A 16,501-nucleotide genomic window follows, 5' to 3' on the forward strand; every position below is an offset into this window, starting at 1 on the left:
GAGATGGCAACAGTCCCAGAGTTGAAGCGGAAGACTTGTTCCTACAGCTTTCACCGTGAACCTTTGACGTCTCTGATTGAGTTGAGCAACCTTATGACCAGTGGTAACCAGAAGGGGTTTGTTGACCAGTATGGAGATATTCTGACACTGTTGAAGATGGTAGTCGATCCGGTGCCGTTGCAGACTCTTCTACAGTTCTACGACCCAGAGCTTCATTGTTTCACCTTTCAAGATTATCAGTTGGCGCCTACTCTTGAGGAGTACTCCATTCTGCTGAGTGTCCCGGTCCGGTATCAGGTTCCTTTCTTGGATGTGCCCAAGGAGGTTGATTTCAGAATTGTTGCCAGAGCTCTCCATTTGGGTATCAAGGAAGTCAGTGATAGTTGGAAGTCCAGTGGGGATGTTGTAGGATTGCCTTTGAAGTTTCTGTTGAGGGTAGCTAGAGAAGAAGCAGAGAAGGGAAGCTGGGAAGCCTTTCATGCTCAGTTGGCCGTCATGATCTATGGGATCGTCCTGTTTCCGAGTATGCCCAATTTTGTTGACTATGCTGCAGTCAGTATTTTCATTGGAGGAAATCCAGTTCCTACTCTGTTGGCTGACACTTACTATGCTATTCACAGTAGGCATGGTAAGGGTGGGGCTATCAGGTGTTGTCTCCCGCTTTTGCTCAGATGGTTCTTGTCTCTCCTGCCAGTCAGTGGACCCTTTGTGGATGCTCAGAGCACGCATAAGTGGACTCAGAGGGTTATGTCTCTTACCTCCTATGATATCAGGTGGCAATTTTACCGGATGGATGTGCGTAACGTCATTATGAGCTGTGGAGGATTCCGTAATGTGCCACTCGTAGGGACTAGGGGTTGCATCAATTACAACCCGGTTCTTTCTCTCCGCCAGTTGGGGTTTGTGATGAAGGGAAGACCACTTGAGGCTGAGGTAGCTGAAAGTGTGTATTTTGAGAAGCAGAGTGACCCGGCCAGATTGGAGCAGATAGGGAGAGCTTGGAAGTCTATTGGTGTGAAGGATGGATCTGTCTTAGGGAAGAAGTTTGCCGTTGCTATGCCCGATTACACTGATTGGGTCAAGGAGAGAGTAGAAACTTTGTTGTTACCCTACGATAGGATGAGCCGTTGCAGGAGCAACCACCTTTGATCCTTGCTGAGAGTGTGCCTGCGGAGCACTACAAGCAAGCCCTGATGGAGAATCGCCGTTTGAGAGAGAAGGAGCAAGATACCCAGATGGAGCTGTACAAAGCCAAAGCTGATAGGTTGAACTTGGTTCATCAACTCAGTGGAGTGCGAGAAGAAGATGCTAGCAGACTGAGAAGCAAGAAGAGATCCTACGAGGAGGTGGAGAGCATGTTAGATGCAGAACACCGGGAGTGCTTGAGGCTGCAGAGGGTTGAGGCCAGCTATCAGAAGAAGATCAGAGACTTGGAGAAGCAACTCAGAGATAAAGACATCCAGTTGAAGAAAGAAGTAGACTTGAGACAAACATCAGAGAACCACCTTGGAGGAGAAGTGGTAGAGCTTAGACGACAACTGAAGGAGAAGATCACTCTTTTGCCAGAATGTTCAGAATGTGACCTGTTGATAGACCAGTGTCAGTACTTGAAGACTCTCATTCCGGGAGGCCGTTTGTCTTAGCTTGTATCTTTGATATGTATGTTGAGAATCACCTCCAGGCTTGTTGGATGGGATTCATTGTTGTACTCCGATTGTTTGGACTTTCTTTGTCGACTTTGTTGTATGATCCTGTTACTCATATAGATGAGGTTGTTGGTTTCACCTTGTACTCATCACTCTTGTGTATGTTGTTTCTGTGCTTCTATGTTGTTCTTGCTGCAGGTTGCCATCTTTTGAGGATGACTCAGGCTCTTTGAATGCCTGAGGAATGAACATATCATGTGCATCATACGCATCATTAGCACCATACTCATATCATTTTGCATAACAGGTGTTCTTGGTCGTGACTTCTCACTCTTGGTTCCTGTTCAGGCAGGATAGCTGATCAACGTCCGCACCGCTACTCAACAAGACTGAATCAACAGAGAGGTATGGATCAGGTTCAAGCTGAGTTGGCTGAGATGAAGGCTAACATGGCCCAGTTTATGAATATGATGCAAGGGGTTGCACAAGGTCAAGAAGAACTTCGAGCCATGGTTCAGAGACAAGAGGCTGCAATTCCGCCGGTCAACCATGCTCCGCCAGAGGGAGGTCCGGTCAATGATAATAATGTTGCTGCTGCTGTACCCATCAACAACTATGCTACAGGTGATGAGTTGGGGGGTATTCGAATCAACGGTCAACCTATTGTTCCAGATGCCGCTAATGCCAGAGCAATCCGTGCCCCGACCCGTAATCCTGTTCCGATTGTTGACAGACAAGAGGATATGTTCACTCTGCTCAGTGAAGACGAAGACGTTCTAGGAAGGGTTGACGAGAGGGATCGTAAAGTTGATGCCCTTGCTGAGAAAATTAGAGCTATGGAATGTCAGAATTCTCTCGGTTTTGATGTTACCAATATGGGGTTGGTGGAAGGTTTGAGAATCCCTTACAAGTTCAAAGCACCGTCCTTCGATAAATACAACGGTACTTCTTGCCCTCGCACCCATGTGCAGGCTTATTATCGAAAAATCTCTGCGTATACCGATGATGAAAAGATGTGGATGTATTTTTTCCAAGATAGTTTATCTGGGGCTTCTTTGGACTGGTACATGGAATTGAAGAGAGATTCTATCCGCTGCTGGAGGGATCTGGGTGAGGCCTTTTTGAGGCAATACAAACACAACATGGACATGGCACCGAGCCGGACTCAGCTGCAGAGTCTTTGTCAGAAATCCAATGAGAGCTTCAAGGAGTACGCCCAGAGGTGGCGTGAACTGGCTGCTAGAGTTCAACCCCCTATGCTGGAGAGGGAGTTGACAGATATGTTTATCGGCACTCTTCAGGGTGTGTTTATGGACCGGATGGGGAGCTGCCCATTCGGTAGTTTTTCTGATGTTGTCATTTGTGGAGAGAGGACTGAGAGTTTGATTAAAACTGGGAAGATCCCAGATGTTGGTTCCTCTTCTTCTAAGAAGCCGTTTGCTGGGGCACCTCGTCGAAGAGAGGGTGAAACTAATGCTGTTCAACACCGCAGAGATCAGAACAGAAGTGAATACCGCCAAGTTACTGCAGTGACCATTCCGACACCTCAACCTCGTCAACAACAACAACAAAGAGTTCAACAACCGCAACAACAACAACAGCAACGTCCGTATCAACCCAGACAAAGGATGCCTGACCGACGTTTTGATTCGCTACCTATGTCGTACGCCGAACTGCTGCCCGAACTACTCAGGTTGGGGATGGTTGAGTTGCGTACAATGGCTCCGCCTACAGTATTGCCTCCTGGATACGACGCCAACGTCCGTTGTGACTTTCACTCTGGGGCACCAGGACATCATACTGAGAAGTGTCGGGCTCTCCAGCACAAGGTCCAAGATTTGATCGATGCCAAGGCGATCAACTTCGCTCCAGTGCCTAACGTCGTAAACAACCCTATGCCTCAGCCTGGTGGGCATAGAGTGAACAATATTGAGGGGAAGGAAGCTGAAGATCTGGTTGTTAATGTTGATGATGTTCAGACTTCTCTGCTAGTTGTGAAGGGCCGTCTGCTGAATGGGGGTGTCTACTCGGGCTGTGATGAGGATTGTTTGGGCTGTGCAGAATCTGAGAATGGTTGCGACCAGTTAAGGGCCGGTATCCAGGGTATGATGGATGAGGGTTGTTTGCAATTCAGTAGGGCTGTAAAAGATCGTGGAACAGTGTCAACTATCACCATTTACTTTAAACCGTCTGAAGGACGTGGACAAAGGGTCGTTAGTGCACCTGCAACAAATGGTACCCCAGTTACCATTTCCGTGCCTGTAACCATCAGTGCTCCAACTACTATCGCCGCGTCTGGAAGGAGGGCTGTTGAGAATAGTAGAGCCGTGCCGTGGAAGTATGATAATGCTTATCGCAGTTACAGAAGGGCTGAAAGTCAGACGAGACCAGTGAATCAAACTCCAGTGACAATTGGTTTACCGAATAGAGTTCCTGCAACTGTTGGTCCGGCTGTGGATAATGTAGGGGGTCCAGGAGGTTTTACCAGAAGCGGTCGTCTGTTCGCACCGCAGCCTTTGAGGGACAATAATGCTGAGGCTCTCGCCAGGGCAAAGGGTAAACAAGCTGTGGTTGAGGAAGAACCTGTCCAGAAGGAAGCGCCCGAGGGCTCATTTGAGAAGGACGTGGAGGAGTTTATGAAGATGATCAAGAAGAGTGACTACAAGATTGTAGATCAGTTGAATCAAACTCCGTCCAAGATTTCTATACTTTCACTGTTGTTGTGCTCTGAGGCACACCGTAATGCCTTGCTGAAGATGTTGAATCTGGCTTACGTGCCTCAGGAGATTTCTGTCAATCAACTGGAGGGTGTGATGGCCAATGTGAGCACCAGGCATGGTGTAGGATTCACCAACCTGGACTTACCGCCTGAAGGGCGGAATCATAACAAAGCCTTGCACATCACCATGGAGTGCAAGGGGGCAGTGTTGTCTCACGTATTGGTAGACACCGGGTCGTCGCTGAATGTGTTGCCTAAGCAGATTCTGAAGAAGATTGATGTGGAAGGGTTTGTGCTTACTCCCAGTGACCTGATCGTTCGTGCTTTCGACGGCTCCAAACGTTCTGTGTGTGGGGAAGTTACCTTGCCTGTGAAGATAGGTCCTGAGGTATTCGATGTCATCTTCTATGTTATGGACATCCAGCCCGCCTATAGTTGTTTATTGGGGCGTCCATGGATTCATGCAGCAGGGGCAGTCTCGTCGACTCTCCATCAAAAGCTCAAGTATGTCTGGAACGGTCAGATTGTGACCGTGTGCGGTGAAGAAGAGATTCTGGTGAGTCATCTATCCTCGTTCAAATATGTTGAGGTGGATGGCGAGATCCACGAAACCTTATGCCAGGCATTTGAGACTGTGGCTCTTGAGAAAGTGGCGTACGCTGAGCAGAGGAAGCCAGGTGCTTCGATTACTTCTTACAAGCAGGCTAAGGAGGTTGTTGATTCTGGCAAGGCTGAAGGCTGGGGCAAGATGGTGTACTTGCCTGTCAAAGAAGACAAATTCGGCGTTGGTTATGAGCCTCTCCAAGCAGAGCAGAATGGTCAAGCGGGTCCGAGTACCTTTACCAGCGCTGGGCTGATGAATCATGGCGACGTCTCTGCAACCCGTAGTGAAGACTGTGACAGTGATTGTGATTTGGACAACTGGGTTCGCTCGTGTGCACCAGGGGAGTCTATCAACAACTGGACGGCTGAAGAAGTGGTTCAAGTTACTCTTCTGATAGAGTAATTTTCTGTTGTTTTGTCATTTTGCATGAAAATCCTACGATCTGCCCAAGGCGTAGTGATTCATTGTAGGGCCTCATCATGTTTTAATGATTATCATTAATGAAGGACATTTTTTGAAATCAAACTTTGTGATCCCTGTCTTTCTACTTTTGTTTTCATCCTTTTTCAAAACAATAAAAATGGCAATGTTTTTGTTTTTTTTGTGACTTTATTGAACTCTTTTTTTCTAAAACAAAGCATTAAACATGCAGAAGCGATCTTATGGCATTCACTATGAACAGTTCTGTTATGGCTCAGTATGATTTCGACAATCCCATCTACCAAGCTGAAGAGGAGAGTGAGGAAGACTGTGAACTCCCTGCAGAATTGGTCAGATTGCTGAGGCAGGAGGAAAGGGTCATCCAACCTCATCAGGAGGAGTTGGAGGTTGTTAATTTGGGTACTGAGGACGCCAAAAGAGAAATCAAGATTGGGGCTGCTTTAGAGGACTCTGTCAAGAGGAGGCTGATTGAGATGCTGAGAGAATATGTGGAGATATTCGCCTGGTCATATCAAGATATGCCTGGGTTAGATACAGACATTGTGGTGCATCGATTACCTCTTAGAGAAGGATGTCCTTCGGTCAAGCAGAAGCTTCGTAGAACGAGTCCTGACATGGCAACTAAGATCAAGGAAGAGGTTCAGAAGCAGTGGGATGCAGGTTTTTTGGCTGTTACAAGTTATCCCCCATGGGTGGCCAACATCGTTCCTGTGCCGAAGAAGGATGGCAAAGTCAGAATGTGTGTCGATTACCGGGATTTGAATAGAGCGAGTCCGAAAGATGATTTCCCTTTACCTCACATTGATGTATTGGTTGATAATACGGCTCAATCCTCGGTATTCTCTTTCATGGATGGTTTCTCTGGATATAATCAGATCAAGATGGCGCCAGAGGACATGGAAAAGACGACATTCATTACACCTTGGGGCACGTTCTGCTATAAGGTGATGCCATTTGGGCTAAAGAATGCTGGTGCTACCTATCAGAGGGCAATGACGACTCTTTTTCACGACATGATGCACAAAGAAATTGAAGTGTACGTAGATGATATGATTGCGAAGTCGCAGACAGAAGAGGAGCACCTGGTTAATTTGCAGAAGCTGTTTGACCGGTTGAGAAAGTTCAAGCTGAGGTTGAATCCGAACAAGTGTACGTTTGGGGTGAGATCAGGGAAGCTTTTAGGCTTCATTGTCAGTGAGAAAGGGATTGAGGTTGATCCAGCAAAAGTCAAAGCTATTCAAGAGATGCCTGAACCGAAAACGGAGAAGCAAGTCCGTGGGTTTTTAGGGAGGTTGAACTACATTGCAAGGTTCATATCTCACCTAACTGCCACGTGCGAACCAATTTTCAAACTGCTCAGAAAGAATCAGGCGATCAAGTGGAATGATGACTGTCAGAAAGCTTTTGATAAGATAAAGGAGTATTTACAGAAACCTCCAATCCTTATACCTCCAGTTCCAGGGAGACCTCTGATAATGTACCTGTCAGTGACTGAGAACTCGATGGGGTGTGTATTGGGACAGCATGACGAGTCTGGTCGAAAAGAGCATGCCATATACTACCTTAGCAAAAAGTTTACCGACTGTGAAACAAGATATTCACTGCTCGAGAAAACTTGCTGTGCTTTGTCCTGGGCTGCTCGCCGACTGAGGCAGTATATGTTGAACCATACTACCTTATTGATTTCTAAGATGGATCCAGTGAAGTACATCTTTGAGAAACCGGCTCTCACCGGGCGCGTTGCTCGTTGGCAGATGATTCTAACAGAATATGATATTCAGTACACGTCACAAAAGGCCATCAAAGGTAGTATTCTGTCAGACTACCTCGCCGAGCAACCGATTGAAGATTATCAGCCTATGATGTTTGAATTCCCTGATGAAGACATCATGTATCTTAAGATGAAAGATTGCGAAGAGCCTCTTGTCGAGGAGGGACCGGATCCGGATGACAAATGGACACTGATGTTTGATGGGGCTGTGAATATGAATGGTAATGGTGTTGGGGCAGTGCTGATCAATCCTAAAGGTGCTCATATACCTTTTTCTGCCAGATTGACGTTTGACGTCACCAACAACGAAGCTGAGTATGAGGCTTGTATCATGGGGATAGAAGAAGCCATTGATCTGAGGATCAAAACTCTTGACATTTATGGAGATTCAGCTCTAGTGGTCAATCAAGTCAATGGAGATTGGAATACAAATCAGCCGCATTTGATTCCGTATAGAGATTACACCAGAAGAATACTGACGTTCTTCAAGAAGGTGAAGTTGTATCATGTCCCCCGGGATGAGAATCAGATGGCTGATGCTTTGGCAACTTTGTCTTCCATGATCAAAGTTCATTGGTGGAATCATGTGCCACATGTTGCGGTGAATCGACTTGAGAGGCCTGCGTATGTGTTTGCAGCCGAGTCTGTTGTGATTGATGAGAAGCCGTGGTATTATGACATCAAGAACTTCCTCAAGACTCAGGAGTATCCTGAAGGTGCATCGAAGAATGACAAGAAAACCTTGAGAAGGCTAGCTGGAAGCTTCTATTTGAATCAGGATGATGTGCTGTATAAGAGAAACTTTGACATGGTCTTGCTCAGATGCGTGGACAGACCCGAGGCAGACATGTTAATGCAGGAAGTTCATGAAGGTTCCTTCGGAACTCATGCCGGCGGACATGCAATGGCTAAGAAATTGTTGAGAGCGGGTTATTACTGGATGACTATGGAATCCGATTGCTTCAAGTATGCTCGGAAGTGCCATAAGTGTCAAATCTATGCTGATAAGGTGCATGTACCACCAAGCCCTCTGAATGTCATGAATTCGCCTTGGCCGTTTGCCATGTGGGGCATTGATATGATTGGGAAGATTGAGCCTACTGCTTCGAATGGACATCGCTTCATCTTGGTTGCGATTGACTATTTCACCAAATGGGTGGAAGCAGCTTCCTACGCTAACGTTACCAAACAAGTGGTTACCCGGTTCATCAAGAAAGAAATCATATGTCGTTATGGAGTTCCTGAGAGAATCATCACTGACAATGGTTCGAATCTCAACAACAAGATGATGAAAGAGCTTTGTAGAGATTTCAAGATTGAACATCACAATTCTTCTCCTTACAGACCGAAGATGAATGGTGCTGTAGAAGCGGCGAACAAGAATATCAAGAAGATTGTGCAGAAGATGGTCGTTACGTACAAGGATTGGCATGAGATGCTGCCTTTCGCTTTGCATGGTTACCGTACCTCAGTACGTACGTCGACCGGGGCAACCCCTTACTCCCTTGTGTATGGTATGGAAGCTGTCCTACCTGTTGAAGTGGAGATTCCTTCTCTGAGAGTTTTATTGGATGTCAAGCTGGACGAAGCCGAGTGGATTCGAACAAGGTTTAACGAGTTGAGCCTTATCGAGGAGAGACGGCTAGCAGCTGTATGTCATGGACAGTTGTATCAGCGAAGGATGAAGCGAGCCTTTGATCAGAAAGTGTGTCCTCGAAGCTATCAGATCGGTGATCTAGTTTTGAAGAGGATCCTCCCTCCCGGTGCAGATAACAGGGGCAAGTGGACTCCTAATTATGAAGGTCCGTATGTTGTGAAAAAAGTATTCTCCGGTGGAGCCTTGATGCTTACAACTATGGATGGTGAAGATTTTCCGTCTCCTGTTAACTCAGATGTAGTCAAAAAATACTTCGCATAAATTGACCCGCTAGACAAAAAGAAAAAAGAGTCCAGGCAAAAATGGGCATCCCGGCGAACCAAAAAAAACAGAAAGAAAAGGTTCGGGCAAAAATTAGGGATAAAAATGAAAAGAATTTGTACACCCGGTAAGTCGAAAACCCGCAAGGGCGGCTTAAGCAAAAATGGGTATCCCGGTGGATTGAAAACCCGAAAGGGCGATCCAGCCAAAAGAGGGATTAAAGCGAAGACTACAGTCTGAGTTGTCTGTACTTCATCGAGCTTTGTCGTCTGCCATCTCGAAAGATGTGATCCGTCCAGTCATTCTTCTCAGAAAGCAAGGAGATGGGGGGAAAACTGATGTCTGTGAGTTATAACAGAATTGGGAAATAATGGATGCCGTGTTCACATTGCCATTAGGATAGATTTTTCCTTTTGTGCGCAATTACCTCTTTCTAGGAATTGCCTCCCAATGTATTTGCCTTTTCAGGCGCATTTTCAATCAATAAAAGTCGTTATTCAGATAAATGGCTCTCTTGTTTTTATTTTTACTGTTTTGTTTGCAAAATGTCCGAATTTTTGATAAGCATTGCATATAAGAACATGAAGGCTACACAATAACGTGCAAAAAGATGAAACATTTGAAAATCATTTTGAATGTTGAGGACACTTGAGCGTATCTTGTCCATGTATCCCCTGGGGGCATTTTGTTGTGCTGTTTTTCAGGATTGGCATCTGTGAGGACGTTTCCTCAGCAGATATTTTCCCCAAGCAAGTTTGGAAGCTATCAGAGCTATGTTCCCCTGCGGAGACGTCTGTGGATAGTGCCTTCTATTCCCCAACAGATCTAAGGATTGCCTATCCCCCAGCAGGCCTGTATTTGCCGATTTCCTCCCGAGTGAGGCAGACTCATTGAAATTTATCTCCAGCATTTATCCTATCTGTGGACTGAAGGATATCCCCAGCGGAGTTTACCTTTCCCCAGCAGCAGTGCTATTCTCCAACATGAGTGAGAAGTCGTTGCTCTCCCTGCAGAGTCTCCCCGCAGAGTTAGAGTACCCGATCAGTTTTGGCTCCCCAGCCGGAGTTTTTCATCATTTTTGCATCTTGCATGTAGTGATCATTGCATCCTCAAACTGCGTAGCATTCCCATTCAATATGGAGCATTACGCCATAGAAAAATTCAAACATATGCATTCATGTGTTAACCTCACCAGACCGTATCCCCGGCAGAGGCGGATCATTTCATTCAACATCAGCACAACAAGTCTGCTACAGTTGCTCTTGACAGCATTCAGGATTGATATCCCCACAGAGGTTTATTACCTCACCCGTCCGAGGACAGAAAGTTTGTTTCTCCCCAGTGAGACCCCCAGCAAGTGGTCAACCTTGCCTTGACATATCTAAAAAGTCGTTCTTGTGATACCGGTAAGTGTCATACTAGCACCCGCGTGTGTTTCTTTGTTTGGTGTCGGTAAACACCATTGTTTCGGTGTCTGTAAACATCGGGTTTTCTCCCCAGTCATCAGTAAATGTCTGGTCATCATTTTTGGTGTCGGTAAACACCATTGTTTCGGTGTCTGTAAACATCGAGTATTCTCTCCAGTCATCAGTAAATGTCTGGTCATCATTTTTGGTGTCGGTAAACACCATTGTTTCGGTGTCTGTAAACATCGGGTATTCTCTCCAGTCATCAGTAAATGTCTGGTCATCATTTTTGGTGTCGGTAAACACCATTGTTTCGGTGTCTGTAAACATCGGGTTTTTCCCTCCAGTCATCAGTAAATGTCTGGTCATCATTTTTGGTGTCGGTAAACACCATTGTTTCGGTGTCTGTAAACATCGGGTTTTTCCCTCAGTCATCGGTAAATGTCTGATAATCCCCAGCTAGAGATCCCCAGTAGAGTCATCGGTAAATGTCCTATCTGTTTTCCAGTTGCAAATATTTGTTTTTTCCCTTAGTGAAGTGTTCCCCGGTCATCGGTAAATGTCCGGTCGTTTTTGGATGTCGGTAAACATCATCTTTCGATGTCGGTAAACATCGAGTCTCATCCCAGTCATCGGTAAATGTCTGGTCGTTTTTGGATGTCGGTAAACATCATCTTTCGATGTCGGTAAACATCAAGTCTCATCCCAGTCATCAGTAAATGTCTGGTTATGCTTTGTTTCCTTGTTGGTAAAATCAAGATCCCCAGAAGTCGTCGGTAAACGTCTTGTCTGATTACACCGCAAAGATTTTGTTCCTCCCCAAGTGGAGACGCCATCGGTAAATGGCCCTGTATGCTTCGATATCGGTAAATATTGAATGCCCAATTTTATCCGCCATCGGTAAATGGCCCCGTTTTCTTCGATATCGGTAAATATCAGATCCCCAGTTGCAGTAGCCATCGGTAAATGGTCAAGTTGAAGTTGATATCGGTAAATGTCAAGTTTCTTTGAAGCCACCATCGGTAAAAGGTCTTGCTTCCTTTTACATCAGAGTTGTTTCCGAGCAGCCATCGGTAAATGGTTTTGCTGAAGTTGATATCGGTAAATATCAAATTTTCAGTTGACTTCTTTATGATCGATGTTTGACTTAGGGATTGCTTATGGCAATTGAAGGGATCTTTTGATCCTCCCTCGTCCATCTCATATGCCATGTATTAGAGGCCTTTTACCTTGATTTTATTTGGTCTTCACCTCATTTTCTGATTAAATTATTCAGTGGACCCTTCGTGTGCTAATTTTCATCTGTTTGATTCATCTGTTATCTTTTATACTTGTTTCTCTCATTCATGCTATCTATTGCTTGATTATTTAACATGTTCATACTCCCATGCATGGTTTAAATGCTCCATTATTTGATTCTTTGGTTTGATTATATATTGTTTATTTATCCGATCTGATTGATAACTGTTGCCTACTTGTATGATGTATGAGGCATATATTCTTATTGTTTGTTTGCCATGAACAATCCCCATTCATAACAAATGTACCCCTCTCCCATAAAGTGTATAATATTTATTTCTTTATTTATTTAGTCACGTGTTAATACAAGAATTAAAACGAACATCCGATAACCATTTCAAAATAAGATCAAAAGCTCGATCCAACGTCGAGTAATCATTTTCAAAACTTAACAGAACCAGCACACATTCATCCATCCTCTTGTAAGTCGATTGCCTCAGGCATCGCCATCTACCTGTAAGTCGATTGCCTCCGGTATCGCCATCTACCCTTATCTGTAACTCCTCTCCGCGCTCCATCCGTCGACCCTTGTTCTGTTTAGGTAGCACCCATTAGGTAGAACCCTTTGTATGATAACATAGGTAGAATTCCCTTATTCTTTGCATGCTAACATTAGGTAGATGTTCCCCTTTGTAAATCCTAACACATAGGTCCATATTGCATGACAACGCTAGAGCAGAGCTTCCCCACTTTTAGACCTTCCGTGCGTCTCCGATCTTGTGGCATGTCAGTCCGTTCTATTGCAAAGAGGTAACTGCCTAAGACTCGATTCAGCGAGCTGCGACACCTACTGCTAGGACGTGGACGCATTGCCTACTTTCCTTTGGCACAACTGGTGTCCCCTTTTGTAAGTCCATGTTCAAATGGCAATCCTTAACCCCTACTTTAGCCGAACTATGACAACTCTGATTCTCATGTTCAGATGAGATACGTAGGCATGAGACGCGATGTCTTGCCGAGTTTGACTGACGACTAACAACTAATCCTTGCTTGCTTTCGCCCTTGCTGCGATTCTTTTCTCTCGCCCTCGTTGCGATCGAGACTGTTCCTTTCCCTTGCCCTAGTTGCAATCGAGACCCTTGTTCCTGTAGTTAGCCGAACTACATCTTGCTCTGATTCTCATTCCAGATGAGATACGTAGGCATAAGACGCGACGTCTTACCGAGCACACTTATCTTTAACCCATAGGTAGCCGAGCTACGAAGACTCTGATTCTCATACTCATATGAGACACGTAGGCAGTGGATGCGAGATCCTTGCGAGTCATTTTCTTTTAACCTTCCTTTTAGTAAATAGTACTTTAGATATACCTACACCCTTTAGACTAGAACAACACTTATGAAAAGGGCTCCCTAGGAGTACCTAGGATGTTTTGGGTGCTTAAAACCTTCCCATTGCATAACCAACCCCCTTACCCAGATCTCTAACATTTTTACTAGTTTTTGATTCGATAAAACTTTTAGGTTTTTGTTCGCTTTCTAACCATTTCTTTGGATAAATAGAAGTGCGGTGGCGACTCGACTTGTATGGTTTATCTTGGATTTAGTCAATATCTCTAACGGTAACGAATACCCCGCTACAGAAAAGTGGCGACTCTGCTGGGGAATATCATTTTCCTAGTGGGTTTTGCCTACTTTTCATATTTGTTATATTGTATGGTATATTGCTTTGTGACATATTTTTGTGCAATTTGGGATTACTGTATTGTATGTAATGATTGAATTGTTTGAATATTAATTCCTTGTATGCTTGGTAATCTTCGTGAGATGAGTTATATACCCGAACTCGAGTGCACTTAGGATAGGAGAATGGCATGGTCTTGTTGACTTGTGTGGAGTTATTCCTTAGCAAGTTGACTTGCAAGCCCATTCACTTGGTGGAGGTTATGTTGGGATCAATAATGTCACACGAGTAGTCATGGTTAGGCATTACTCTTTCCAATATATGCCTTAGAAGCCAAGGACCTTAGTTTACCACGCCCATCTTGGCCTATTTTTAGGACGTAGTGCGAAGATCGTTCAAGTGTAAGATTTGATACGATTGTTACGTGATACTACACTCATAAGAGTCTCTCTTGAGAATATTTTTGGAATACGAGTAATCGTTTATCCGATAATATCCGAAAGATGGAGTGATGACTATGGGAACCTCTTGTAGAACATGATTGTTAGGTTTAACCATAGTACACTCCCTTTGGGTAGTTCTTAACCAAGACTCCATGCTCGCGACTCACAACAAACCCTTGATTCGTGGTTGATCCGTTCTTGTGTATCCTTAATATCAATGGAACTTGGGTGTTGATAAGGTGTAAACCATAATCCACCAAAATGGATGATTGATATTAAGGATGACTTGATCCATCCCATGACCTTTGTGTGGTGTGATTTGCTTGATCCTTGAGTGTGATTGTTGCATCCATGCATTCATGCATTCATACACATCCATATCATCAACAATGAGAAAACTTTCAAGGAACTTAAGAGGTCTATTTGCAAATTTTCAGACATGGATAAGCAAAGAAGGAATACGAAGAAGTACAGTTTCAGACAACCCGACTTGAAAGAGTTAAGGAGTTTGACATCTTATGTATTAGATCCCTTGGAATTCAAGGCTCGTCATGGGAAGCTTTTGTCTATTCTGGCTACTCAAGTGGATGAAGGTCTAATGAGTGTGTTGGTGCAGTTCTATGATCCCTTGCACCGTTGCTTCACTTTTCCGGATTTCCAACTTTTGCCCACGCTTGAGGAGTATGCCTATCTTGTGGGTAGACCTATCCTAGACCAGTTGTCGTTTAGTGGCTTGGAGTTCCTTCTTCTCAAGAGATTGTTGATCTGTTGCGTATAGATGAATCTATTATTGGTGCTCATATGACTACCAAAGGTGGAATTCAAGGTCTCCTGTCTGATTTCCTCATTGATCAAGCTACTATGTTTGGGAAGGCCATGAGTGAGGACGCCTTTGAGGCCATATTTGTACTTCTCATCTATGGCTAGTGTTATTCCCCAACATCGACAAGTTTGTGGATGTGAACGCCATTAGGATTTTCTCTACTCTTAATCCTGTTCCTACTCTGTTGGGTGACACTTATTTCTCTTTGCATATGAGGAATGCAAAGGGCGGTGGTACCATTGTGTGTTGTTTGCCTCTGTTGTACAAGTGGTTTATTTCGCACTTGCCTCAGACGCTTGCCTTCAAGGAGAACAAAGGATGTCTACGGTGGTCCACGAGACTTATGTCTCTCACTAATGATGATATCTTTTGGTACAACCGTGTATATGATGGTGTGCAGATTATCGACTCTTGTGGTGAATTCTCCAATGTACCTCTTCTTGGTACATGCGGTGGAATTAACTACAATCCTATTTTGGCACGTCGTCAGCTTGGGTTCTCCCTAAAGGATAAACCCAATAACATTCTGCTAGAGGGTGTGTTCTTTCAGGAGGGTAAAGATCCCCAAGGCTTGAAGGGCTGGATGGTCCGCGCTTGGCGCAAGATCCATAAGAAAGGAAGGAAGGAGCTAGGTCGGAAGAACTGTATCGCTTTGGAACCCTATACCTCTTGGGTTAGGAGGAGAGCTTCCGAGTACCTCATGCCTAATGAGTATCCATTACCCACACCTTTGGTTGTGGCTGGGCCTTCAACCCTCCCTAGCCAAGGAGTAGAGGAATTGAGAGACGAAGACCGTTCGCGTGCTTGGATCCGTGAACGAGAGGAGTTGCTTCAGCAGATCAGAGAGAAGGATGCTTTGATAGAGTTCCTTGAGCACCAGGTTATTGATGATCCTGATGACGCATTGACTTCTCTACTTCCTCAGTCTTCCAAGTTTTGGAAGAGGGAGTATGATCGACTCGCCAAAGAGAAGGCAGATATGGAGGCAGCCTATGAGAGGGAGGTGAAGAGGCTTCGTGCAGCTTATCTTCCGGTCTCGAGGGCTTTGGACGATTGCTTCTAGGGATCCATAGGATGTTCATTTTCCTTCTCTCTTGTATTGTATTTGGTTACCAAGACTGTACTTCTTTGGTGTAAAAACATTTCCAAATATTAATTGACGTGATATTTTCGTATGTGATAAACGTTTAATATTTCCAAAATTTGCAAATAAGACTCTAAAGTTCCTCTAATATATAAATTAAATCATAAGCATTACATGCATCATGTTTATCTATTCCTAGGGGTTTATATCTTCTTCTTGATTCTAGTCGGGGTTTTCTTACACTGTTTATCTAATGTGAGACTGGAATCAAGGGGTAGAATACCCTTTGAAATTGATAAACATGTCATTGTATTTGCATATTCATTAGCATGTCTTGCACAACCGGTACCACCAGTGCGACCGCGTCAATCCACTATGACCATCACGACCCCTGGTCCTTTACCTTTCACCAGCGAAAGGGCCATTCCTTGGCATTACGGGGGGAGTGTGTACACACATGATCATGGAGTGAAGCAGCCACTGAAAGTAGAAGAGGTGCAGGATCAGAAGTCTGAACCTGGAATTAAGATAAAAGATCCCGCAGTGGACAATGTTGGTGGAATCGGGCGATTCACCAGAAGTGGTAGACTGTTCACACCACCGGTTATCCAACCTGATAGTGCTGACGTCGCGGTGAAGGCCAAAGGCAAGCAAGTTGTGAATGAGGGTACCTCTGCACCACAGGCTGGCTCTGAGCCTGCTTTTGTGAAGGATGTGGACGAAC

This window comes from Lathyrus oleraceus, chromosome 4 (genome assembly GCF_024323335.1).
Source record: "Lathyrus oleraceus cultivar Zhongwan6 chromosome 4, CAAS_Psat_ZW6_1.0, whole genome shotgun sequence".
NCBI lineage: Eukaryota > Viridiplantae > Streptophyta > Magnoliopsida > Fabales > Fabaceae > Lathyrus > Lathyrus oleraceus.